At 36.9% G+C, this 26,619-nt stretch overlaps 1 protein-coding gene across 1 annotated transcript in view; it reads right to left on the bottom strand.

The window, feature by feature from the left end:
* SYN2 (synapsin II) overlaps nt 1-26,619 on the bottom strand; it is a 759,797-nt gene that overhangs the window by 731,818 nt on the left and 1,360 nt on the right. The gene's annotated exons all lie outside the window — the stretch shown is intronic.

Below are 26,619 nucleotides of genomic sequence, written 5' to 3'. Positions count from 1 at the left end.
GATCCCAGAGAAGCATTTACAACCATTTGTGCCATAATTGCACAAGCTGTTTGTAAATAATTTCAGTGAGAAACCTAAAGTTTGTGAAAAAGGAAACAATTTATTTTTATTTGATCGCATTTGGCGCTGAAATGGTGGCATGAAATATACCAAAATGGGCCTAGATCAATACTTTGGGTTGTCTACTACACTACACTAAAGCTAAAATTAACCCTACACATTCCCTACAAGCTCCCTGATTAACCCCTGCACTGCTGGACATAATACACGTGTGGTGCGCAGCGGCATTTAATAGCCTTCTAATTACCAAAAAGCAACGCCAAAGCCATATATGTCTGCTATTTCTGAACAAAGGGGATCCCAGAGAAGCATTTACAACCATTTATGCCATAATTGCACAAGCTGTTTGTAAATAATTTCAGTGGGAAACCGAAAGTTTGTGAAAAAATTTGTGAAAAAGGGAATGTTTTTTTGTATTTGATCGCATTTGGCGGTGAAATGGTGGCATGAAATATACCAAAATGGGCCTAGATCCATACTTTGGGATGTCTTCTAAAAAAAAGGGATATTCAGGGATTCCTGAAAGATATCAGTGTTCCAATGTAACTAGCGCTCATTTTGAAAAAAAGTGGTTTGCAAATAGCAAAGTGCTAGTTGTATTTATGGCCCTATAACTTGCAAAAAAAAGCAAAGAACATGTAAACATTGGGTATTTCTAAACTCAGGACACAATTTAGAAACTATTTAGTATGGGTGTTTTTTGGTGGTTGCAGTTGTGTAACAGATTTTGGGGCTAAAAGTTAGAAAAAGTGTGTTTTTTTCCATTTTTTCCTCATATTTTATCATTTTTTTATAATAAATTATAAGATATGATGAAAATAATGGTATCTTTAGAAAGTCCATTTAATGGCGAGAAAAACGGTATATAATATGTGTGGGTACAGTAAATGAGTAAGAGGAAAATTACAGCTAAACACAAACACCGCAGAAATGTAAAAATAGCCTTTGTCACAAACGGACAGAAAATGGAAAAGTACTGTTGTCATTAAGGGGTTAAATCAGATTTTTTTTTTTTTTATTTAAATAGGATTTTTTTTTAAATAAAATTATTTTTATGAAAAAATCTATCTGGAATTTGTTTTTAATTAAATAAACATACAAAGATGAAAAATGGACCTTAAAGGGATATTCGAGCCAAAATTGAAAACCACATGGGTGCATTTCGGTATTGAACAGAAGTAATTTTGTAATATACATGCATTAGCAAAAATGCTTCTAATAAAAGCTATGGCTGTTTCAAAAGTGTATTTAAGTATGCACCGTGCACCAGCATTTTAAGCACAGCACTTGCTCAGAGAGCCTAAGGTGCTTGTACCATCTGGTTATGACTCAATTTGTTAATTGCTGACATGATACAGGCCCCACTGATGATCTGAGCAGCTGCATTATTTAAAATGTGGGTGCAGTGACAATATCTAGCTATGCTTCACATGCACGTGCAGAGAAAAATGCTAACACTAAAACAGTGATAACTTTTAATAGAAGCATTTTTGCCAATACATGAATATTGTAAATATGTTCCTTTTCAATAACGTAATAAATCTATGTCCATTTAATTTTTTACTGGAATTTCCCTTTAAAGGGACATAAACCCTAATTGATTATTTTATAATTCACAAAGAGCATACAGTTTTAAAGGGACAGTCTAGTAAAAATTAAACTTTCATGATTCAGATAGGGCATGCAATTTTAAACAACTTTCCAATTTACTTCTATTATCTAATTTGCTCAATTCTTTAGATATCCTTTGTTGAAGAAATAACAATGCACATGTGTGAGCCAATCACACAAGGCCTCTATGTGCAGCAACCAATCAGCAGCTACTGAGCATATCTAGATATGCTTTTCAGCAAGTGATATAAAGAGAACGAAGCAAATTAGATAATAGAAGTAAATTAGAAAGTTGTTTAAAATTACATGCTCTTTCTAAATCATGAAAGAAAAAAATTGGGTTTCATGTCCCTTTAAACAACTTTTAGATTTACTTCTACTATCAAATCTGCTTCATTCTCTTGGTATCCTTTGTTGAATCAGGAAGAAGCTCCCAGCAGCACATTGTTGCTCATAAATCTACCTAGGTATGCTTTTCAATAAAGGATATCAAGAGAACGAATCAAATAAGATCACAGAAATACAATAATTTCATAATTAGCTATGTATTGCTAATGGTATATACAGTAATTTAATCAGTGATTTTCTGATATAACTGGAAAAATAATCTGAAAAGTTATTATTCTAAAAATAAAACCTTGATTTAGAAAACCATGATCTAAACCAGATCTTTCTGACTAGTGATTTAAATTGTAATTTAAATTGATTTGATTTAAATTAAATCAACCCTGATGACAAAACAGTGATTTATAGTCCATAATAGTGATTCTACGAGGTTTGTGAGGAAATAAACAGCCTAGTTTATAAATAAAAACAAAAATACGTCAGGAGTATACAAACAATAACCACAAAGCGACACAAGGTTTTCTAGAATATCATGGTCTAGATTACAAGTGGAGCGCTACTGATAGATATATATTATATATATATATCAAATCACAGAACCAAGCACTCACGTTTTCTCCGGTCTGGCCAGGGTGCAGGTGCTTTAAGTAGCATATATATCTTTCAAATAGAGACCGCACTCACTGGGTTTACTTTGTGATAACAATCACTGATTTATTGTCGTGACGTTTCAGGGTCAGCGTTTTATGTTTGAGAAAGAGGGAAACCCCGAAAACGTCACAACAATAAATCAGTGATTGTTATCTATTATTATTATTGTTTTATATATATATATATATATATATATAAATATATATATACACTCACTGGCCACTTTATTAGGTACACCTGTTCAATTGCTTGGTAACACTAATGTGGCATGGTTGTTGGTGTCAGACGGGCTGGTCTGAGTATTTTAAAAACTGCTGATCTACTGGTATTTTTGCGCATAATATTTCACGCACACTATGTAGAATACCATCTCTGAACGCACAATACATCAAACCTTGAAGCAGATGGGCAACAGCAGCAGAAGACCACATCGGGTGCCACTCCTGTCAGCTAAGAACAGAAAACTGAGGCTACAATTCGCACAGGCTCACCAAAATTGGACAATAGAAGATTGGAAAAACGTTGCCTGGTCTGAGGAGTCTCAATTTCAGCTGCGACATTCAGATGGTAGGGTCAGAATTTGGCGTAAACAACATGAAAGCATGGATCCATCCTGCCTTGTATCAACGGATCAGGCTGGTGGTGGTGGTGGTGTAAATGGTCTCCAGATCTCAATCCAATAGAGCACCTTTAGGATGTGGTGGAAAGGGAGATTTGCATCATGGATGTGCAGCCAACAAATCTGCAGCAACTACATGATGCTATCATGTCAATATGGACCAAAATGTTTGAGGAATGTTTCCAACACCTTGTTGAATCTATGCCACAAAGAATTAAGGCAGTTCTGAAGGCAAATGGGGGTCCAACCCAGTACTTGCAAGGTGTACCTAATAATATATATATATGTATACATACACACACACACATATATATATATATATATATATATATATATATATATATATATATATATATATATATATATATATATATATATATATATATATATATATACAGTATCTCCCAAAAGTGAGTACACCCTATTTTATTATATTTTTTCATGTGACAACATTGAAGAAATTATACTTTGCTACAATGTAAAGTAGTGAGTGTACAGCCTGTATAACAGTGTAAATTTGCTTTCCCCTCAAGATAACCTAACACACAGCCATTAATGTCTAAACCGTTGGCAACAAAAGTCAGTTCACCGCTAGGTGGAAATGTCCAAATTGAGCCAATTAGCAATTTTCCTCCCCTGTGTCATGTGACTCGTTAGTGTTACAAGGTCTCAGGTGTGAATGGGAAGATTAAAATTTGGTGTTATCGCTCTCACACTCTCTCATACTGGTCACTGGAAGTTCAACATGGCACCTCATGGCAAAAAACTCTCTGATGGCCTAGGCTATAAGAAGATTGCCAAGACCCTGAAACTAAGCTGCAGCACGGTGGGCAAGACCATACAGCGGTTTCACAGGACAGGTTCCACTTAGAGCAGGCCTCGCCATGGTCGATCAAAGAAGTTGAGTGCTCGTGCTCAGTGTCATATCTTTGGGAAATAGACGTATGAGTGCTGCCAGCATTGCTGCAGAGGTTAAAGGGGTGGGGTGTCAGCCTGTCAGTGCTCAGACCATACGTCGCACACTGCATCAAATTGGTCTGCATCGCTGTCGTCCCAGAAGGAAGCCTCTTCTAAAGATGATGCACAAGAAAGCCTGCAAACAATTTGCTAAAGACAAGCAGACTAAGGACATGGATTACTGGAACCATGTCCTGTGGTCCGATGACACCAAGATAAACTTATTTGGTTCAGATGGTGTCAAACGTGTATGGCGGCAACCAGGTGAGGAATACAAAGACAAGTGTGTCTTGCCTACTGTCAAGCATGGTGGTGGGAGTGTCATGGTCAGGGCCTGCATGAGTGCTGCCGGCACTGGGGAGCTACAGTTTATTGAGGGAACCATGAATGCCAACATGTACTGTGACATATTAAAGCAGAGCATGATCCCCTCCCTTCGGAGACTGGGCCGCAGGACAGTATTCCAACATGATAATGACCCCAAACACACCTCCAAGACGACCACTGCCTTGCTAAAGAAGCTGAGGGTAAAGGTGATGGACTGGCCAAGCATGTCTCCAGACCTAAACCCTATTGAGCATCTGTGGGGCATCCTCAAATGGAAGGTGGGGGAGCGCAAGGTCTCTAACATCCACCAGCTCTGTGATGTCGTCATGGAGGAGTGGAAGAGAAATCCAGTGGCAACCTGTGAAGCTCTGGTGAACTCCATGCCCAAGAGAGTTAATGCAGTGCTGGAAAATAATGGTGGCCACACAAAATATTGACACTTTGGGCCCAATTTGAACATTTCCACTTAGGGGTGTACTCACTTTTGTTGCCAAAGGTGTAGACATTAATGGCTGTGTGTTGAGTTATTTTGAGGGGACAGCAAATTTACACTGTTATACAGGCTGTACACTCACTACTTTACATTGTAGCAAAGTGTCGTTTCTTCAGAGTTGTCACATGAAAAGATATAATAAAATATTAACAATACTATGAGAGGTGTACTCACTTTTGTGAGATACTGTATGTGTATATATATATATATATATATATATATATATATATATATATATATATATATATATATATAAATAAATAAAAAGAACATTTTCTTCTAAGTGAAGAACAAATGTATTTGAAGTATTCTTAAAGGGACAGTCAACTCCAAGAATGTTATTGTTTAACCCCTTAATGAACTTGACGTACCATGTGCATCGCCGTTTGCTAAAGGTTTTCTTGCTACTAATCACTCAGGTCCTGCATTATTATACCCTCCCTCCTACCTTCTGGTCACAGGAAATGTGTGCTATTAATTCCACAATCCCCATAGACCATGGGTATGTCTCTGGTCCTTGAGGGGTTAAAAAGATAGATTATCTCTTTATTACCCATTCCCCAGTTTTGCACATCCAACATGTTTATACTAATATACTTTAAATCACTGTGATTACCTTGTATCTAAGCCTCTTCTGACAGCCTCCTTATTACATGGCTGTTTATTATCTATTGACTTGCATTTTAGCCAATTAGTGCTGTGTTGTGCACAACTCCACGGGTCTGAGCACAATGTTATCTATATGGCACACATGAACTAGTAGTCTCTTGTTGTGAAAAGCTAATAAAAAGCATGTGATAAGAGACTGCCTGTAGTGGCTTAGAAACAGGCAGAAATTTAAAGGCTCATGCTAACATTTTACTTTCAACTTGTAATACAATCAAGAATAGGAGCGCTATTGATTTAACTTGCACTGTGTTCACCCTCAATAGCACTAATGTTTTTGCTCCATTTGTAATCTAACCCTATATTTGGTATAAAATAACTGCTCCTTAGTTTGGCACAATCAAAATTCACAGCAAAATTTCCCATAATAGTTTCCTACATAAAAAAAGTTGTAAGAACAAAATACACGCATCATGCCATTGAGCTTTCAACTTGTCTATTTTCTATTGTAACAGCTACCAAGATAGTAAAACTTTCATGAGTAGGATGTGGTCATTTCTAATATAAGTCAACATGGACACAGAACATAATCAGCTAGATTACGAGTTTGGCGTTATGAGTGAAAAAGCAGCGTTATGCTTCATAACACTGCTTTTTCCCTAACGCCGCTATTACAAGTCTTGTAGGTATAGGTGTAATAGTTATATTGTAGCTATCTTAGGTTTTATTTTTATTTCACAGGTAAGTTTGTATTTATTTTAACTAGATAGACTAGTTAGTAAATAGTTATTAACTATTTACTAGCTACCTAGTTAAAATAAATACAAAGTTACCAGTAAAATAAAACCTAACCTGCCTTACACTAAAAACTAAGATTACAATAAAATAAATTAAATTATTAAAATACAATTATCTAAATTACAAAAAAAAACCACTAAATTACAAAAAATAAAAAATGAAATTATCAAAAATAAACACGAATTACTCCTAATTTAATAGCCCTATCAAAATAAAAAAGCCCCCCCAAAATACCCCCCCCCTAGCCTACACTAAACTGCCAATGGCCCTTAAAAGGGACTTTTGCAGGGCATTGATAGCGCTATTAGATTAGGAGTAATTTGTTTTTATTTTTGATAATTTCGTTTTTTATTTTTTGTAATTTAGTGTTTGTTTTAGAAAATTGTATTTTAATAATTTAATTTATTTTATTGTAATGTTAGTTTTTAGTGTAAGACACGTTAGGTTTTATTTTACAGGTAAATTTGTATTTATTTTAACTAGGTAGATAGTAAATCGTTAATAACTATTTACTAACTAGTCTACCTAGTTAAAATAAATACAAACTTACCTGTGAAATAAAAATAAAACCTAAGGTAGCTACAATATAACTATTAGTTATATTGTAGCTAGCTTAAGTTTTTTTAAATAGGTATTATTTAGTTAAAGGGACATGAAACCCAACATTTTTCTTTCATGATTCAGCTAGAGAATACATTTTAAACAACTTTCCAATTTACTTCTATTATTTAATGTGCTTCCTTCTCTTGTTATCCTTTGCTGAAAGGTTTAGGCAAGCTCATGAGCAACAGAGAACCTAGGTTCTAACTTTTGATTGGTGGCTGCATATATATTGGGGAAAGAATGTCTGTTTGCAGATGATACAAAAATTTGTAACACAGTGGATGTTCTAGGGCGGTAGACAAAATGAGAAGTGATATACAACAATTGGAGGATTGGACAAATGACTGGGATCTAAAGTTTAACACAGCAAAGTGTAAAAATAATGCATTTAGGGAAGAAAAATTCAAATGTTAATTACAAACTCACTGATACTTTACTGACTGTTACAGATGAGGAATAGGACTTGGGAATTATTATTTCAGATGATTTAAAACTTTATAAACAATGTAGTAATGTAGCGAGTAAGGCTAGCAGAATGCTTAGATGTATTGGTAGAGGTATTTGCAGCAGAAATAGTAAGGTTCTTATGCCACTTTATAGATCATTAGTTAGGCCTCATCTTGAGTATTGTGTGCAGTTCTGGAGGCCATATCTTCAGAAGGATATTAACAAACTTAAATCTATGCAAAGGAGGGCTACCAAAATGGTACATGGTCTAAGAAATAAAACTTACCAGGATAGGCTCAATGACCTAAATATTAGACATGTGCATGGCGAAAAAATTTGGTTCGGTTCGGTTCGATTCGGAATTTTTCGAAGTTCGGTTCGGATCGATTCGAATTCGGAAAATTATTAATCGATTCGTTTCGGATTCGTTTCGGATTCATTCGGATTCAAAGAAATTCGGCTGGATTCGGTTCGATTCGGTTCGTAAATTCGGCATTTTGTTAAGTGTTAGGTGGGATTAGACTAGTATTATACTGTATATTAGGTGTTAACCTAACATACTGTACAATACTAGTGTAATCCCAATGGCCATCCGAATTTACGAATCGATTCGGTTCGATTCGATTTGGAAAATTCGTCAGAATTTTAATTCGGAAATTCGGTTTGATCCGAATCGCCGAATTTGCCGAATTTTCCGAATTTCCGAATCGAACCGAAACGAATCGCACATGTCTACTAAATATGTATAGCTTAGAGGAGAGAAGGGAAAGAGGTGATTTGATAGCAACTTTCAAGTACGTTAAAGGGTTTAGTAAAACTGAGGCTTTGGGTATTTTACATAAAATGTAAAATTCAAGAACAAGGGGTCATGATCTCAAGCTGAAGGGCAGTAGATTTAGGAGTAATTTGAGGAAGCACTTCTTTACAGAAAGACTGATTGATTTATGGAATAAACTTCCTCAAGAGGTAGTAGCGACAAACACTGTGGGGGACTTTAAAAATGCATGGGACAAGCATAAAGCTATCCTACAAACTAGATAAGTTTATACTGTTAGGTAAGGTCAAGAAGACTTGCTGGGCCTATGGCTCTTATCTGCCATCAATATCTATGTTTCTATGATTATGATTGGCTCAGCCATGAGTTCAGTTAGAAACCATTAGTGCATTGCTGCTCCTTCAACAAATGATACCAAGAGAATGAAACAAATTAGATAATATAAGTAAATTAGAAAGTTGTTTGAAATTGTATTCTCTATCTGAATCATGAAAGAAAAAAAATGGGTTTCATGTCCCTTTAATAATTGTAAGATTTATTTAGATTTATTTTAATTATATTTAAGTTAGGGGGTGTTAGGGTTAGATTTAGGCTTAGGGTTAGGTTTAGGGGTTAATAACTTTAGTATAGTAGTGGCAGATTAGGGGTTAATAAGTGTAATGTAGGTGGCGGCGATGTTAGGGGCAGCAGATTAGGGGTTAATAACTCTAATGTAGGTGGCAGCGATATGGGGGCGGCAGATTAGGGATTAATAACTGTATGTAGGTGGCGGCGATGTTGGGGGCAGCAGATTAGGGGTGTTGAGACTCAGGGTTTATGTTAGGGTGTAAGATTTAAACGTAACTTTTTCTTTTCCCCATAGACATCAATGGGGCGTTACCGAGCTTTTCTTTCCGCGATCGCAGGTGTTAGTCTTTTTTTTTGCCGGCTCTCCCCATTGATGTTTAAGGGGAAATCGTGCATGAGCACGTCAAAGCAGCGCTTGATTTCAGTGCGGTATGTAGCTCAATGCCACCATATCGCCTGCGCAAGCCTGCTTTTTGTAAACCTGTAATAGCAGCGCTATAGGGAGGTGATATAAAGCAGAACATTTTGCATTCGTTAATTTCCCTATAGCGCTCAAAACTCGTAATCTAGCTGAATGCATGGCAAGAAACCATCATCTGTCACAGTCATTCCTTGCAGGTGACATGTGCAAGAGATATGAGTCACCTCTTTAATAGCACTGCTGCTTTTACAGACACATTTAAAATGCAGTTTCCAATCTGTGGTTTATCCCAGTATATATATCACTGTACGTTACTTTAAAATAGCTTGCTGAATATGCTGCTTTCAACACAAACAAGTAAAAATACATTTGAAATGCATTAATTAGCTGACATGTTTGCAATGCATATGTCTCAACATTTTACAAGGATTATTTTGTTTAAATGTTTAGTAATTTGTTCAAGTATTTAGAAAAAAAAAATGTTGCTGGTAAATAAGGAAAGTGCATGTGAAAAAAATCAAAAACAAGTATAATTTATCTACTACACTTAAAGAGACATGAAACCCAAAAAACTGTCTTTCAGGATTCAGAAAGAGAATACAATTTTAAACAACTTTCTAATTCACTTCTATTAACACATTTTCTTTGCTCTCTGTTGAAAAGCAGAGATATAAACTCAGGGGCATGCACATACCTGGAACACTATGGCCCGCCAGACCTCGCTGAATACGGAGAGCAATACGCTCTCCGTATTCAGCATTGCACCAGCAACTCACAAGAGCTGCTGATGCAACGCCGCCCCCTGCAGACTTGCGGCCAATCGGCCGCCAGCAGGGGGTGTAAATCAATTGATTTCCGGCGATGTCTGTCCACCTGCTCAGAGCAGACGGACAGGTTATGGAGCAGCGGTCTTTGTGGCAACAGTTTTGCAAGAATGTTACCCATTTAAAGAGAGGTTCTAGATTTCTTTTTGTCTTGTACAGATTAAGATCTCTTCCTTTATCTAAGTTTTACAAACCAGTGGACATCATAGAGCAAGAAACAAAAAATAATGAACAAGAATGCAGATGCTTGTATGTTGTCACATTATATCATGTGATGATTCATAGTCACAAACGTCCAAGCTGTATCAATAGTTTCTTAGACTACAACAGTATTTATCAGCCACGGTTCTCAAGTACCACCTAACAGGCCATTAGATGATGGGTGACAGCAGGTTAGTAACCATGGTTACTAATCAGCAGATTATTTCCCCTGTGCAATAGTTCAGCTATAATGAAAACCTGGCCTGTTGGGGGGGGTACTTGAGGACCGCAGTTCAGACACACTGGACTTCATGACATTTTAAAAATAAAGCTCAACCTAGTTTTGCTTTACCATAATTGTGCATACATCATCTACAATTTGGAGAATAATATTCTCATGTACTCGTTATTTTTATGGGACCCTACATAATCAGTTTGATTTAGAAATATTCTATTTTTTTACATTTAATTAAGTGAGTAAAGGACTGAGGATATTTATAGGTCGACATAAGCTCGACTTCCAGTCCGCAAACCAAGGTCCAAAGCCAACTAGATGATTCCACCCTCTGTTCGGCTTCCCCACACCTTCAAATGAAATAATAATAATATTAACGCTGGGGCTATATAGTTAACCAGAGGCTGTACTGCGTGAGCTCACAAGTATTTAGTGCCACAGGGGCAAAAAAGAGACTTAAGAGAAGCATAATACTGTAACACTTCAGTCTCTCTCTTTGCCGTGACAATAAGCATCTATGAGCTCAATCACTATCATTTTAGGTTGAAATATTTTTTATTGGTACGTATCACAACATATCAATCATGACAATAGCATTTTAGATTTTAACAATGGTCAATCTATGCTTTACGGTGTCAACATCCTTTATTTTTGTATAACTATCCCCTCCCCTCCCCCCCCTCCCCTCTAACTTTAACAACAAACCAAATGTTTAACAAAATTAAAACATTAATTCTTCCCGTTGAGCAGTCAATAATGTCTCTTACTTTATTATCTACATTTTTCCTTTTTGATTTCGGTATTTGTTACCACTGTTTATTCTCTCACACTAACTGTTTTTCTGATGGATGAGGAGTATTACGGCCCTAAGCTTTTATTCCCTTAAGCATTCTGTGTTCCCTCCGGACCCAGATCAGTAATCCTACGAGCTCCGTGTTTATTCATTATCCAATGTACCCAAATATTCTGAAAGTGCCCCATCTTGCTCTGTATCCATGCTGCTGACTCAGACATTGCATAAATGCCTTCTATTTTATCTATTACTTCCGACCATCCTGGCGCCCCTACCTTCCAGTACCTGGCTATACAGAGTCTTGTGGCTGTACATAATATGTTGATCAGTGTATTAACCGCCGAATTTAACGATTCCTGTGGGACATGTAGTAAAGCCTGTGATGCTGTTAGCTTAAATGTATCTCCTAACATTTTTATGAGGAGGTTTTCAAGTTTATGCCATGTAGGTTTTATTTTTGGACAATCCCACCACATATGGATATAGGATCCAATCTCTGAACATCCCCTGTAACATGATCTGCTATCCTGAGGAGTGTAATGTGACGATTTCAAAGGTGTGAGATACCATCGATATGAAGTCTTAAGTGCGTTCTCTATGAGGTCTGCTCCTATTAATCCCTTACTGATACTAGCATAAATATTCCGCCATTCCTCTTTCTCGTACCGAGCTTCTAAGTCTATTTCCCAGTTCTCATGTAACTTCGGTTTTGTTTTGTTTTTGGCTTCCTGCAGCGCTAAATATAACCGCGATATTACTTTTTTTCCCCTATCTGATGATTTTGTAAGCTGTTCTAGAGTAGTGAGTGTAGCGGGTATATGGCCTTGCCTATATTTGTTGATTGCACTGGATACCTGGAGATATAAAAACCATGGTAAAGTGACTGGGTGTATTTTTTCTTTTATCTGTGTATATGTCATCATTTTTCCTTTATCTAAGACGTCCGCTACTCTGTAGAGTCCCTTATTCTCCCATTTGGCTACTTGTCTCTGAAAATCTATGTGTATCAGTGCTCTAAGTGGTATTGTCGTGGATTGCTGTGGAATAAGTTTCAGTGTTTTAGTCAAGTGATGCCATAGCTGCTTAGTTTCCTCTGTGATCTTCAGTTTTTGCTGTGACTTCTGTGTTTGCGTATTGGGGTTCCATATGATGTCTATTGGGTTACTATAGCCTCCTATGTCTGCTTCGATGCCAGGCCATGTAAGACCTCTGCAGCCCTTAACTATTAATGTAGTCTGTGCTAATCTGGCTGCCTGATAATAGTCCACCAAATTGGGCACACCTATGCCTCCCAAGTGTTTATGCTGTTTGAGTATGTGTGCAGCAATTCTGGCCGCTTTATTGCCTCTTATAAATCTAATTATTTCTGACTGCAAATCTTCCAGATCCTTTTGCGGGACTTTGATAGGTAGAGCTCTAAACAGATATAGCAATCTTGGAAGCACATTCATCTTTACTGCCACTAGTCTACCGTACCATGAAAAACTGCCCTTCCGCCACTTTCTTATATCGTTTCTTATAGTTTTAAAGAGAGGAGGATAATTTGCTTTGTATAAGGTTTCCGTTGAGGTTGTAATTTGTACCCCCAGGTATTTAATTGCGTTTTTAGCCCATTTAAAGTCGAAATTGGCTTCTATTAATTTTTGTGTATGCGTCGGTATTGACAATGGGAGAGCCTCACATTTGTCTGAGTTAATTTTGAACCCCGAGACCCTGGAGAATTCATCTATTAATTGATACAGATTGGGGAGGGACCTCAAAGGTTTTGTGAGCGTAAGTAAAATATCGTCCGCGAATAAAGTTAATTTGTGTTCCCCCTTTTCTAGTTGGATTCCCTTAATATCTGTGTTGGTCCTAATGCAAGCTGCTAAAGGCTCCACGCAAAGGGCAAACAAAAGGGGCGACAACGGACATCCCTGTCGTGTGCCATTTAATATATTAATGGGCCTTGATTGATACCCTGCTGCTCTTATCGTGGCTGTAGGTGCTGAATATAGACTCTTTATTGCCTTAATGAATTTGTCTCCGAATCCCACATGTTTTAGAATGTCTAGCATGTATAACCAGTCCACCCTGTCAAACGCCTTCTCCGCGTCCAGTGAAAGGAGCAGAGAAGGCGTTTCCGTTTTCTCCAAATACTCCACCAGGGCTATAGTACGTCGTACATTGTCAGGGGCTTCCCTATCCTTAATGAAACCGACTTGGTCGGGGTGAATCAATGAGGGGAGATATAGCTTTAGTCTATTCGCCAAAATTTTTGTGAAGATTTTCACATCTTGGTTAATTAACGAAATTGGCCTATAATTTTGGGGTAGTTTAGGGTTTTTTCCTGGTTTCGGGATTACTACTATCTTAGCTCTTAGTAGGTCTGGTGGGATCTGGGCACCCCCCAAAATATCATTACAAAATTTATGTATATGTGGTAACAGATTTGTTTTGTAAAATTTGTAGTATTCTCCCGAAAACCCGTCTGGTCCGGGCGCTTTGCCATTTTTGAGGTCTTTTATTGCTAGACTAATTTCCTGCATTGTAATCTCTGCCTCCATCGCCTCTACCCCTTCTTTATCTAATTTGGGCATATCTGCTTTCTCTAAAAGTTGGGACTTGATAAGTTCTGTTTGAGTGGTATGTTGTGCTGTATGCCCATTATAGAGCGTCTCAAAATATTGTGCGAAGCAATCTGTAATTTCTTGTGGGTTTGATGTTACTGTCCCGTCTGTTTTTTGTATTTGTCGGATAGACATAGTTTTTGTCCTTTCCCTCAGCTTATGGGCTAGATATCTGTCAGGTTTATTTGCGTGTAGAAAATAAAATGTTTTCAGTTTATGTAGTGCTCTAAGGGAGTTATCATTTAAGATTTTATTCAGGTCTTTCCTTTTTTGTGTTAATTGTTCTAAAATTGCTTGGGTCTTGGTGGATCTATGTGTTCTCTCTAAGTCCTCAATGTCTCGCTGTAGGGTGTCTACCGTACTTCTAATCTTTTTCAGGTGTTTTGCTTTTTCTTTGATCAACATGCCTCTAATGAATGGCTTATGGGCTGCCCATATAATGCTCGGACTGCTTAGAGAATTAGTGTTTATACTCCAGTACTCTTTAAGGTGTCCGAGAATTGTAGATTGTATGTTTGGCTGTTTTAAGAGCACTGGATCATACGTCCATGATCTCTGTCTGTTTACATTTATTATGCCGTCTAGTTGTATTTGTATAATAGAATGGTCAGACCATACTGAGGCGTGAATTTTTGAAAATGTTAGGTTGGGTAGCAGAATTTGGCTAATGTAAATATAGTCCAGTTTAGTGTATAATTTGTGTGCAGGTGAGTAATATGTATGGTCCGAGGTCTGGCCATATAGTGTTGTCCATGTATCCAAAATATTGTGGCTCTCTAGTGTGTCTCTAATGGATTTAGAGATAGAGTTTAGTCTTAACTGTTTGCTAGAAATTTTGGATGAAGTGTCCTTCCTAGTTGTACTTAAGTTTATATTAAAGTCACCTGCTAAAATAATTTTTGTTTGCGACCATTGAGTCAGGATGTGGGATAGATTTGTAAAAAAGGTATGTTGTTGTTCGTTAGGAGCGTATATGTTGCACAGTGTGACCTGTGCTCCCTGTAAATTACCCCTTACTATAATATACCTTCCCTCCTTGTCCTTTATGATCTCTTCCTTAGTGAATTGGAGTGAGTTGTGTATGAGGATAGATACCCCCCTTTTTTTGCTATCAGCGGTGGCATGAAAATGTTGCTGAAAATGTTTTGACCAGTGTCTAGGGATTTGCTGTTGGACGAAATGTGTCTCCTGGAGGAATATGATTTTGGCCCCCAAGTTTAAGTATTGTGTGATCGCTGTTTTCCTTTTTGTGTCTGTGTTTAGACCCCGTACATTGTGGGATATGATATGTAACTTAGCTGCCATATGTAGTGTCCCCCCTCCTCATCCCCCTATACCTGAATAGTACGTCCTCCTTATCCTCACTTCTGTTTTTGTTATTCTGATTTTCAGTTTTCTGGAGAGAAAATTTTTCATTATACTGCTCAACGGAACTTGAAATAAAAAAAAATAACCCAATTTTAAACATAGTCACAATCGTATATACAACATTAATATTTGTCTGGTGTTTTAACTTCCACCCAAACATTTCACTTTAGTTGGATATGTAGTTATGTTAACAAAAACTGCTGGATTGCACCCTATACATATTAAAACATGAGTGCTCTAGAAACTAAGCGAACTGGCTTATCTTGCCCTGGGTATAAACTGTATAACATTAGATATAGCAGATTTGATTTAATACCTATTCATCTTTTATCTATTGTAATTAACCTAATCAACTGATGTCAAAGAATTTCAAACAATTCACATTGCATAAACTGGATCCTACCCCACGTCAGGGGGCTCACACCTGTGTCACCTATTTACCATCGTAGGCTTACAGTGAATCATAAACATTATGCCCCCAGATTATGTACTCTCCTCCTTATTGTAGGAGAAGGTTTAGAAGCACAAATGTCTACATAAATACCGTCTCATTTTTGTCTCTGGTTAGTCCTTCAAGGTCTTTGTTTTCTTTTGGGAACTTTTGTCCATCTCTCAGTTTGCTGTATTCCTCTCTGTTGTTGAGGGGGTCTTCTGTTGTTATCCTGTTGATTATCAGGATCCTCTGGGCACTCTAGTTTAAGTATCTGACAGATCCCTGGAACATCTTGTTTATCTTTGAGCGTAATTGTTTTCCCTTCGTGGTGTATATGGAGGGCAAAGGGGAATCCCCATCTGTATATGATCTGGTTCTTCCGCAATAACTGTGTTAGAGGACGAAGGGAAGACCTTTTTTGTAGTGTCTTGACACATAAATCCTGATATAGTTGTACAACAGTCCCTTTGAACTTGAAGGTAGGGTTTTTCCTCGCCGCCAGCATGATCTCCTCTTTTTCAGGAAATCTCAGTAGTTTGGTGATCACATCCCTTGGAGGTTCCGTGTCCCTCGGTTTAGCTCTCAGAGCTCTATGAGCTCTTTCCATCTGAAACTTTCCTTCCTCCGAAGATCCTGTGACTGCTTGAAAGAGTTGTAGTAAATAGGAAGTTAGATCTGGTGTTGTTATGGATTCCGGAATACCTTTTAGTCGAATATTACATCTTCTATTCCTATTTTCTAGGTCTTCTAATTTTTCATTAACTTCTGCTAGTTCTTGTTTTTGTTCAGAAATTTGTTGCAAGACTGCTGTTATCTCTTCCTCCATGGTCTCCTCCTTTTCCTCCAGGGACTCAACCCTTGTGCCCAGACTAGTGATATCGTTCTTAATCTCAGCTAAACTGTTTGTTACAGTAGTCTGAAGTGTGTCCATTTTCTCCCACATCTTATCAAAAATTGAAGTGATGTCCTGTTTAGAGACTAGATTGGTAATGTCAGCTTTAGTGGCTGGGGCATGGGATTCCTCAGCTATTATTGATTCCCCATCAGACTCCATTTCCTCTTCTGGTAATATGTCTCCTTTATCTTTGGTTTTATCTCCTTTAGAAAGTTTAAAGAAATCCTGCACAGCTACTGTTTTGAGTGGAGTTGCTGGTTTATTTTGTCTTCTGGCTGCCATGCTGTGTTTTGCAGAGTTATGCCAATGAGATTTTATTTTGTCTTTTCCCTTTCCCCTTATCTGCTTAGAAAAATAGGGCAAGAGAGGTAGAAAATGCTGTTAAAGCTTTATAGTATATATATAGTCCCTTTTTCTTAATGTTTGTAATCACTTCTTCTTTCAGTAGCACATAATAGGGTTTTTATTGCTTTTTGTGTTTTGCTGTCTAAAAAAAAAAGAGAAAAAAGGAGCACCCTTCGTTATATTATATAAGATATGGAACCTGTGGGCTACGTTAAATGCCTTGTGAACGTTATTATGCCTTCATTCTGCTGTGTTTTCTCCTTATTTCCCTTCATTGGGGCATTCTTTCTTCTCCAGTAAATCTCTCAATAAACATCTATATATATATAGCCCAGAGTGTTTTGATAGTATCCTTTTGCTTGCTGGCCCCTTTTCTAGAAGTAGCTTCCCACGTGGCGTTTCAGCCTATATACTTTTCCCCAGTGTCTCTGTGCCTTTCGCCCTATATCATGGCGTAATTTCAGGTATGGTGTGGCTTACCGGAGCTCTAGCCATATGTCCTCCGTCTGTGAGATCTCTAATCTTGACTGTGGAGTGGCTTCTTTCCGCTTAATTAGTTCTAGGCCGCCCTCTCATTGCGCCATTGCGTTGCTTCTCCTCCGCTTCTTTTGCAGCCTGTCAATGTCGGGCAGTGATTAGGAAATGCTTACGATGCCACTTAGTGCCGTTCTCTGTGCATTTTCTGTAGCAAGCACTCAGGTTTTGCTATAACTACACCCGGAGCTAATCCTTCATGCGTCCACGATTATGGCTGGCCCGGGGTAGGCCGCATCCATGGACTTTCCTAGTTTCGGCCTGGTCCTGGGAACCGGACCGCTCGAAAATTGCTCCAAAACGTCCAAAATTTGTCCTGCTGCTTCCCAAAAGTGTTTAGGAGCTGACAGGTCTTGATGATTAGGTCTTTTGGTGCCAAAACCAACTTAAAAAGTACTTATTTTTATGCTTTTTGCTCAGAGCTTAAGCTGAAAGCTTCCTCTCAGCTTGCTGGCTAGCTCCACCCCCCAATCACTATCATTTTAAAGGGACATGATACCCAAAATGTCACGATTTAGGTAGAACATACAATTTTAAACAAATCTCCAGTTTACGTCTATTATCAAATGTGCTTCATTCTCTTGATATCATTTGTTAAAGGAGCAGTAATGCACTACTAGTTTCTAACTAAACACATGGGTGAGTCAATGACAATCAGTATATATATATATATATATATATATATATATATATATATATATATATATGCAGCCACCAATCAGCTAGAACCTAGGTTATTTGCTGCTCCTGGGCTTTCCTTTATAAACCTTTCAGCAAAGGATAACAAGAGAAGGAATCAAATTAAATAATATAAGTAAATTGGAAAGTTGTTTAAAATTGTATGATCTGTCTAAATCATGAATGTCTAATTATGATTTTACTGTGCCTTTAATAACTTAGGAAATACAGCATCTTACAGCATCTGATAAGTTATAAAAATGCACAACAAAGGAGTCTCTCCTAATATAAATGCAAACGTAGGGCAGGCAATAATGGACCAAGCTGTTCAAACTTGCTGCAGAAGGGGATATGCACGGATCAATCCCACAAACAAGGGTAACCTTAATACTAACTAAAACAAAGCTTACCCATCCTCTGTCAAAAGAACGCTGCAGGCCTGGTGCAGATCGGCAAGGGCTCACTCGGCCTCCATTTTTTTTTCAAAGCACCGAATGCCCTTCATGGACGCCGTGAGATTCCTCTCTCTGCTCTGCGTCTCTCCTGCAGACCAGCGTGTGGTGTGTAGGTGGGTGTTTCCGGTGTTACCCTCTGAGATTGCCCAGATGTTTTGGGATTCCTCCCCTTCACTCCGATTGGAGCATTGGATCACTCCTCCGTGTCTCCGGGGGGGTGTGGGCCTCAGCTCTGTTGTGGTAGGTCCATTGACGGGTCGGCTCTGGTAATCTTTGAAGCACTTTGTAGGAAACAAACTCCCACCGGCTGTGCTTCACTAGGGTAGGTCAAACGAATCAACAGCACAGAAAAAAGAACGGAGCACCAGCCGGGAGTAATAAAACCATAAACTTTATTGCAAAAGACTTATTTAATAAGCCAGGATACACAAGCATAAAAATGTGCAAGAGGAGGTCAGCATGCAACAGCTGACGCGTTTCGGCAGTGTGCCGTATTCTAAGCTGCTGGCCATGTAAATTAAGACAGCCTATTTAAAACCATAAGCTACCTCCTATTGGACAACTGATTTTAGTTGACACCTTACTGCGCTTTAGGTAATGAGCGCATTTAAGCGACAGTACAAAGACCCAAACATTGAAATTCATAGACATATCGTAATTAGTGCAAAACACAATGCATACTGAATAAGCAAACATAATGGTGCTGCAAGCACTAGTGTGCCTTACATAAGGATGCAATCAACATTGATTTAAACAGCCCCTCACTTCTAGGTGGTTAAAGTTTTGTTTCCCAAAATTGTAGTGTACATATTTTGTATACCTCTCAGATTTTACAATATCAATTAACAAATATTATTTAATATCTTACAAGCTGAGAACATAGTGCTAGGGGAATAAAGAAAACATACAAGCACAGATTTATCTTAATAAATGCAAACTATAATGCACACTGTATAGACCAACCTAATGGTACTTCGAGCACTGGTATACCATACACAAGGGAACTAATAACATTTATTTAATCAACCCCTCACTTATAAGGGATTAAAGTGTTGTATCCCAAAATTGTGGTGTACATATCTTATGTTCTTCTCAACTAATACAAAACTAAATCCAGAAAACCTCTCTTTTCCCTAACAATTTCTCTCTATCACCTCCCCTCCATGGGGGTATGACTCTCTCGATACAAGTCCATCTGAATGTGTCAGCAATCTTGTTGTGTACCTGGGCAAAATGTTGCACTAGTGGAGTGCTGGCTGTGCCCATTTTAATACTGGACAAGTGCTCCCTGACCCTGGATCTCACCTCACGGGTAGTGAGACCCACGTACTGTTTGTCACATTCGGCACATGTGATCAGGTACACAACAAAGGTTGACCTACAATTCAGACAAGAACGTTTCTGGTAGGGATGCCCTGTAGCTGAGGATTTGAACCACTCCCCTATTTCAACCTTTTTGCAGGCCACGTATGTTCTATTGTGGCATTTAAACATACCTACCATGGTCAACCAAGAAGATTCTCTCTGGTCTTTCATGGGGAGTTTAGACTAGGGGCTATCATGTTTCCCGGAGTTTTACCTCTTTTGTTACTAAATTTACCATTTTTAGGGGATACATTAGCCAAACCATCATCAGCTCGTAGGAGCGGAAAGTGTCTTTTAATTATGTCACAGATCTGGTGATACTGTTCAGTCTGTCTGTAGTCTGTAATGAACAGAACATTTCCCCCTCATAAATTCTGATCATGATCAGGGGGTTCTTTTGACTCAATAAGCCATTTCTCTTTCTTTACAATTTTTACAGTCTCATCAATTACATTTTTGTGGTAACCTCTTTCTTGGAAACGTTTTGAGAGCTTTCGTGACTCCTGGTGAAAGCTAGCTGTATCTGAGCAATTCCGTTTAAGGCGGATAAATTGCCCCTTGGCAATGCCCTTGAACACGCTCCTGGGATGACAACTATTGCCAGATATTGGTTTTCTGTAAACATTTGTGGAAACAGTTTCTCCACTGACACCTGTTAGAGTGATGTCCAAATAATTAATGCTAAAGGGATTCAATTCAAAGGTAAAAACTGATCCCCAAATTATTAGTATTTAAATATTGGACAAAAGAGTGCGGATCTTCCTGATCTCCCCTCCACAATGCTTCGATTAAAAGAGGGAAGTAGCAGGGAGGCTGAAAATAAAGGTATATTTAGGCTTAAATAATATCTGGAAAAATGTTTTCTTTTTTAAATTTTAAGGAAACCAGATTCTGCTCAACGGATATATTAAATGCAATGCATTTCTTCCATACCCTGTTTAAACACAAATATGTAATAATATACTCAAAATTTGACTCACGGAACTGATGAAACAAAAATGTAAGCAACATAAAATGCTGCCCTATATATTATAACAAAAAACTGGGTGGGCCTAATAAGGAACAAAGCAAATGAGAAAACGCAATTCCTAGAAAGAATTCGCTTCAGGAAATTAACTGCTTTGCATTATTCCATTGTACTGGCCTGGTTAGTGCTGTAGAAGCAGGGAAAGAAATAATTTGGCAAACAAAGGTTTGTGTTAGGCCAGCAAAAAACACTCAGGCCAGCAAAATAATAAGATAGAAAGAGAAAATGATAGCAACTGGTTGTGCAGATATAAATGACCCTAAAACTCTCACACGGCTGCCATAGGGAAATGGAGATTCTCCATTTTAAAATACAGTTATTCATTATTACAAAATATTGTTAAAGGGACAGTAAATGTTGAACACGATTTTGTGCATTATTATAAATCTAAAAGGGATATGAAACCCAAAGTAAAAATACCAAGAGAATGAAGAAAAATTGTTAAAAGGAGTAAATTAGAAAGTTTCTTAAAATTGCTGCTCTATCTGAATCATGAAAGAAAAAAATGTGGGTTTCATATCCCTTTAAGGATAGCCATACATTTTTAAAAACAGTCTTCTTATATACACACTTTCTACAGCACCATCTCCTACTGAGCATGTGCCCAAGCTCACAGTGTAAACATATACTAGTCTTTGATTGGCTGATGGCTGTCACATGATACAGGGGGTCAGAAAATGGAGAAACATAAATTTGCCCAAAAACAAATCTACTGCTTATTCAAAATTCAGAGTAAGCGTTATTGCATTGTCATTTAATTATACACTTGTTAATTCTGAATTTCTACTATTTAGTGGTCCTTTAATGTATATCCCTCCTCTTTGGCTGCACTTCTTTTTTTTTAAGTGCATCACATGCTTACTGTCTAATCACAGTACGTCCGAATGCGCAGTTCATCTTAATGTGGCGCGCTCCCGGGCTAGGTAAAGCTGTTGTCTGTTTTACTTTATATTAAAGGAACAGTATACTGTAAAATTGTTTTTCCCTTAATGTGTTTCCAATTACTTTTTTTTACTAGCTACAGAGTATAAAATGTATGAGAATTGTTTAAGGTTTATTTGTGTATATGAAATAGCTGGTTTTGTGTTTTGAGGCCACAACCTAATAAAACAGGATTGTGTACATATACCTGCTTCTTTATCTTATATCTGTCCATAAACCAAAGACCAATACTTGGAGAGAACAATGGAAAATTAACATGTTATTACCTTATCTCTTCTATACCCCACTGGGAGTGTAATTTCTTCTGCTGGCTGTGTTTACACAGCTCATCTATAGCTAGCACCTAAGGCCAGAAACTTTCAGAATATGTGGGGATAAATCAACTATTTCAAATGCCAATATAAGGGTAATGGAAATACTTGTAAACAATTTAATACACTCCAGCAGGCAAAGTGGATTGGGAACAAATTGAAGGGGAGAACAATTCTGAGTAAACTGTCCCTTAAGGTTCAATAGCGAGATCAGGCTCATTATTATACCAAAATCAGACTCCAATAAAGGAGTTTTGATAGAAACATAACAATTTAAGGGATGGACCTCTTCATGGTCACTATTATTTTTATGTATCAATATAAATGCACACATACATGTGTATGTATAAATATGTATAACTATATATGCACGTGTATATTATATGCAAATAATGGTACCCAGTGATACCTACAAAACCCAGTGGTAACCTTCCACCTAGAACACTAAAAAATACAAACATTTGGCCAATTCTTAAATATAATAATATGGTGTCAAATAACACCAGTTCGATCCTGTTCACTTTGTACACTTACAAGAACATGGCATGACTGTGGTTCAGTATAGTTTGAATATACATATCAATGTCCTTGTAGTGAGTGACTTGACTGCAATGGCTATTACAAGTAGGAACAAGGCAACACTGAACAGATCTATTGTATAGCTATTTTGCAATAGAGCTTTATAGAAATGTTTGTGTGTTCCTCTTCAGTAATGTTTACTGTGACTGTCACCACAGGACCCACAAGAAATAATATTATAGAACTGTGGAAGCTTCTCTTACCAAATTAAGGCACAGTGGTCACTTGTCCTCAACTACTGATGACATATACCTTACCTGAAGGACGTTAAGACAGACCAGGTGCCAGCTTTTAAATTTACCACCTACTTAAATTTTTCTTTCAATATTAAAATGGAGCATTCAGTTTTAAATAACTTTCCAATTTACTTCTTTTATCCAATTTTCTTAATTCTCTTTGTATCCTTTGTTGAAGGAGCACCAATGCACTACTGGGAGTTAGCTGTACACACAGAGTAACTCAATGATAAGAGGCCTAAATGTACAGCCACCAATCAGCAGCTTGCTCCCAGAGTAGTGCATTGCTGTTCATAAGCCTACCTAGGTATGCTTAAAAAAAAAAGAATACCAAGAAAACTAAGCAAATTTGATAACAGAAGTAAATTAGTAGCTGTTACAATTACATACTCATGTTTCTTGTGTATTTTTAAGGTTAAATAATTATCTTAAAACATGCATTTAATTGAATGCTTAAAAGGGCAGTAGACACCAATTTTAATTTAGCTGCATGTAATAGATACTACTATAAAGAAGAATATGCACAGATTCTTATATAAAAACCCAGTATAAAACATTTTAAAAACTTACTTAGAAGCTCCCAATTTAGCACTGTTGATAAAATTAGCCTGGGACACCCACTAAAAGGGGCTGAGAGCAGACACCACCCCCTTCTCTGCATATGAAAAGACTCATTATACAAACAAAAGCAATCTGAAGTCTTTATACATCAGTATACATCTAAAACTTTGGGGCTTGGTTAGGAGTCTGAAAATCAGCACAATGTTATTTAAAAATAAGCAAAACTATACATTTTTACAAAAACACTGCCAGTTGATCTATATAAATGGATAATCTACAAAGCATGTATGCAAAGAAAAATCTAGTGTATAATGTCCCTTTCTAGGTCTTACTTTATTCAACTAAACTATTCTACATATACAATACCCACAGAGAACTTCCTTACACAACTCCTAAGTTTTATGCAAATTTGTCAACAGCTGTTTAATCAGATTATACTTATAGATGAATAATGAAACCCATTGTGATCTAATGGTCTATGTGAAAATATTGCAATTATGTTTGTACTATCGTAAATTAAAATAATGTAGTGAAAGTTAAAAAGGCAATTGTTTAGATGTTAAAAATAAAGTATCATGAAAAAAAAAGAAATTCCAATTTCCTTTTACTATTAAAATGTGCACAATCTGTTTATATACACACACTTTCTGACACAACAGCTCATACTGAGCATGTGCAAGAATGTACAGTATATATATATATGCATTTTGTGATTGGCTGATGGCTGTCACATGATACAGATGGGAGAGAAAAATCTACTACTCATTTGAAATTTGAAGTATTACTGCATTGTCTTTTATTATGAATTTTCAATTATTCAATTATGCAAGTTTACTGTATTAAATGATCTTTTAACACTGTAAACCCTATTATGGGACTGAAAATGGTACACCACACAGATGACATATTCCAATAAAAAAAAAAATCAACATATTCTATAAAATAGGTGATAGATTACATATATTTATTTGCCAAAAATATTTGGTGGTGTGTAATAGGGATAACATTTGACTAGGAAGAGAGTGGTAAATATATAGTAAGCACATTGATATCAAAATGGTAAAAAAAAATAAAAAAATCATAGTGTACATTTCTGTCTTTTAATTAACACTATTTTATACAACAGGTATTTCACAATTTCACAGCACAAAGAAAATGTTTAAGAAACATACTGATGCTCACTTTAAATTATTATGTATTCCAATACTGACATCAGTATTAACAATTTATCGTCATGATTAATATGTGATAATATGCAAACTAGGTGATTATTCATTATGGATGTTAAGAAAATTCAATATCACATCTTTATTGAAACATTTGCAAGTGACATACAATGACAGAATTACAAGGCATTGAATGTTCTTTCATTTACTAATTAAAAGCTTGCTATATTTTCTACAAAATATATTTCAATTAGTCTCCTTGCTAGCTACAAGTTACAAAATGCTTTACAAAGTAAGTAATTGCATGTATCTCTGGGAAGTATTTAATATTCTAGTAACAATAAAAAAAAGCAACATCATTTTAAAAAATGGTGTCTTAATGGTTTTCCTTGCATAGACTGTGAGTAATCTTTCCAAAACTCCCAAGTTACTTCTTACCAATGCACTTTCACAAATATAAGACAGTTGGAAATATGTTTACATAACAGAATTTTATTTCCTAAATGACTCACATTTTGGTCACTGACTGAAAGACGTATTGGATTGTTTCTGCATATTATTATCAATGTATATATGTGCTTGTGTGTGTGAATTTAATTATTAAGAGACATATACATGGGTCTGTTTACACAAACACACACACACACACACACACACACACACATATATATATATATATATATATATATATATATATATATATATATATATATATATATATATATATATATATATATGGATGGATGTATGGATGGATGTATGTGTGTCTGTCTATGCCAGTGAATAAGTCTGTGTATACCTTTGAGTGCATGTTGTCTGTCTATACCAGGAAAGAAGTATATGTATACCTATGAGTGCATATGTATGTGCCTATGAGTGCATGTGTGTCTGTCTATGCCAGGGAGTATGTCTGTGCATACCTATGAGTGCATATGCATGTGCCTATGAGTGCAAGTGTTTGTCTATGCCAGGGAGTATGTATGAAGGAATATGTATGTGCCAATAGGTGAATGTGTGTCTGTCAATGGCAAGGAGGATGTATGTGTATACCTATGAGTGATTATATGTATGTGTCTATGAGTGCATGTGTGTCTGTCTATGCCAGGGAGCATGGCTGTGTATACCTATGAGTGCATATGTATGTGCCAATGGGCGCATGTGTGCCTGTCAATGGCAGGGAGGATGTATGTGGCTATGAGTGCATGTGTGTCTGTCTATACCAGGAATTATGTATGTGCCTATGAGTATATATTTGTGTGTCCATACAAATGTATGTGTGTACGTGTCTGTGAGTGTATACATGTCTGTCTCAGTATATATGTGTGTGTGTCTATACTAATGTATGTGTGTCTGTGAGTGAAACATGTCTACCTCGGTGTGTGTATATATGTGTGTACGTGTCTGTGAGTGTAAACATGTCTGTCTCTCTCAGTATATATGTGTCTGTGTGTGTACTAGTATATATGTGTGTGTCTATACTAATGTATGTGTGTCTGTGAGTGTAAACATGTCTGTCTCTCTCAGTATATATATGTCTGTGTGTGTACCAGTATATATGTGTGTCTATACTAATGTATGTGTGTCTGTGAGTGAATACATGTCTATCTCAGTGTGTATATTTGTGTGTACGTGTCTGTGAGTATATACATGTCTGTCTCATTGTGTATATATATGTGTGTGTCTATATTAATGTATGTGTGTCTGTGAGTATATACATGTCTGTCTCAGTGTGTATATATGTGTGTGTGTCTATACTAATGTATGTGTGTCTGTGAGTATATA

The sequence above is a fragment of the Bombina bombina genome, chromosome 7, assembly GCF_027579735.1.
Source record: "Bombina bombina isolate aBomBom1 chromosome 7, aBomBom1.pri, whole genome shotgun sequence".
NCBI lineage: Eukaryota > Metazoa > Chordata > Amphibia > Anura > Bombinatoridae > Bombina > Bombina bombina.
Note: the sequence above shows the minus strand (reverse complement) of the source record. Positions and strands in the feature narration are given on the sequence as shown.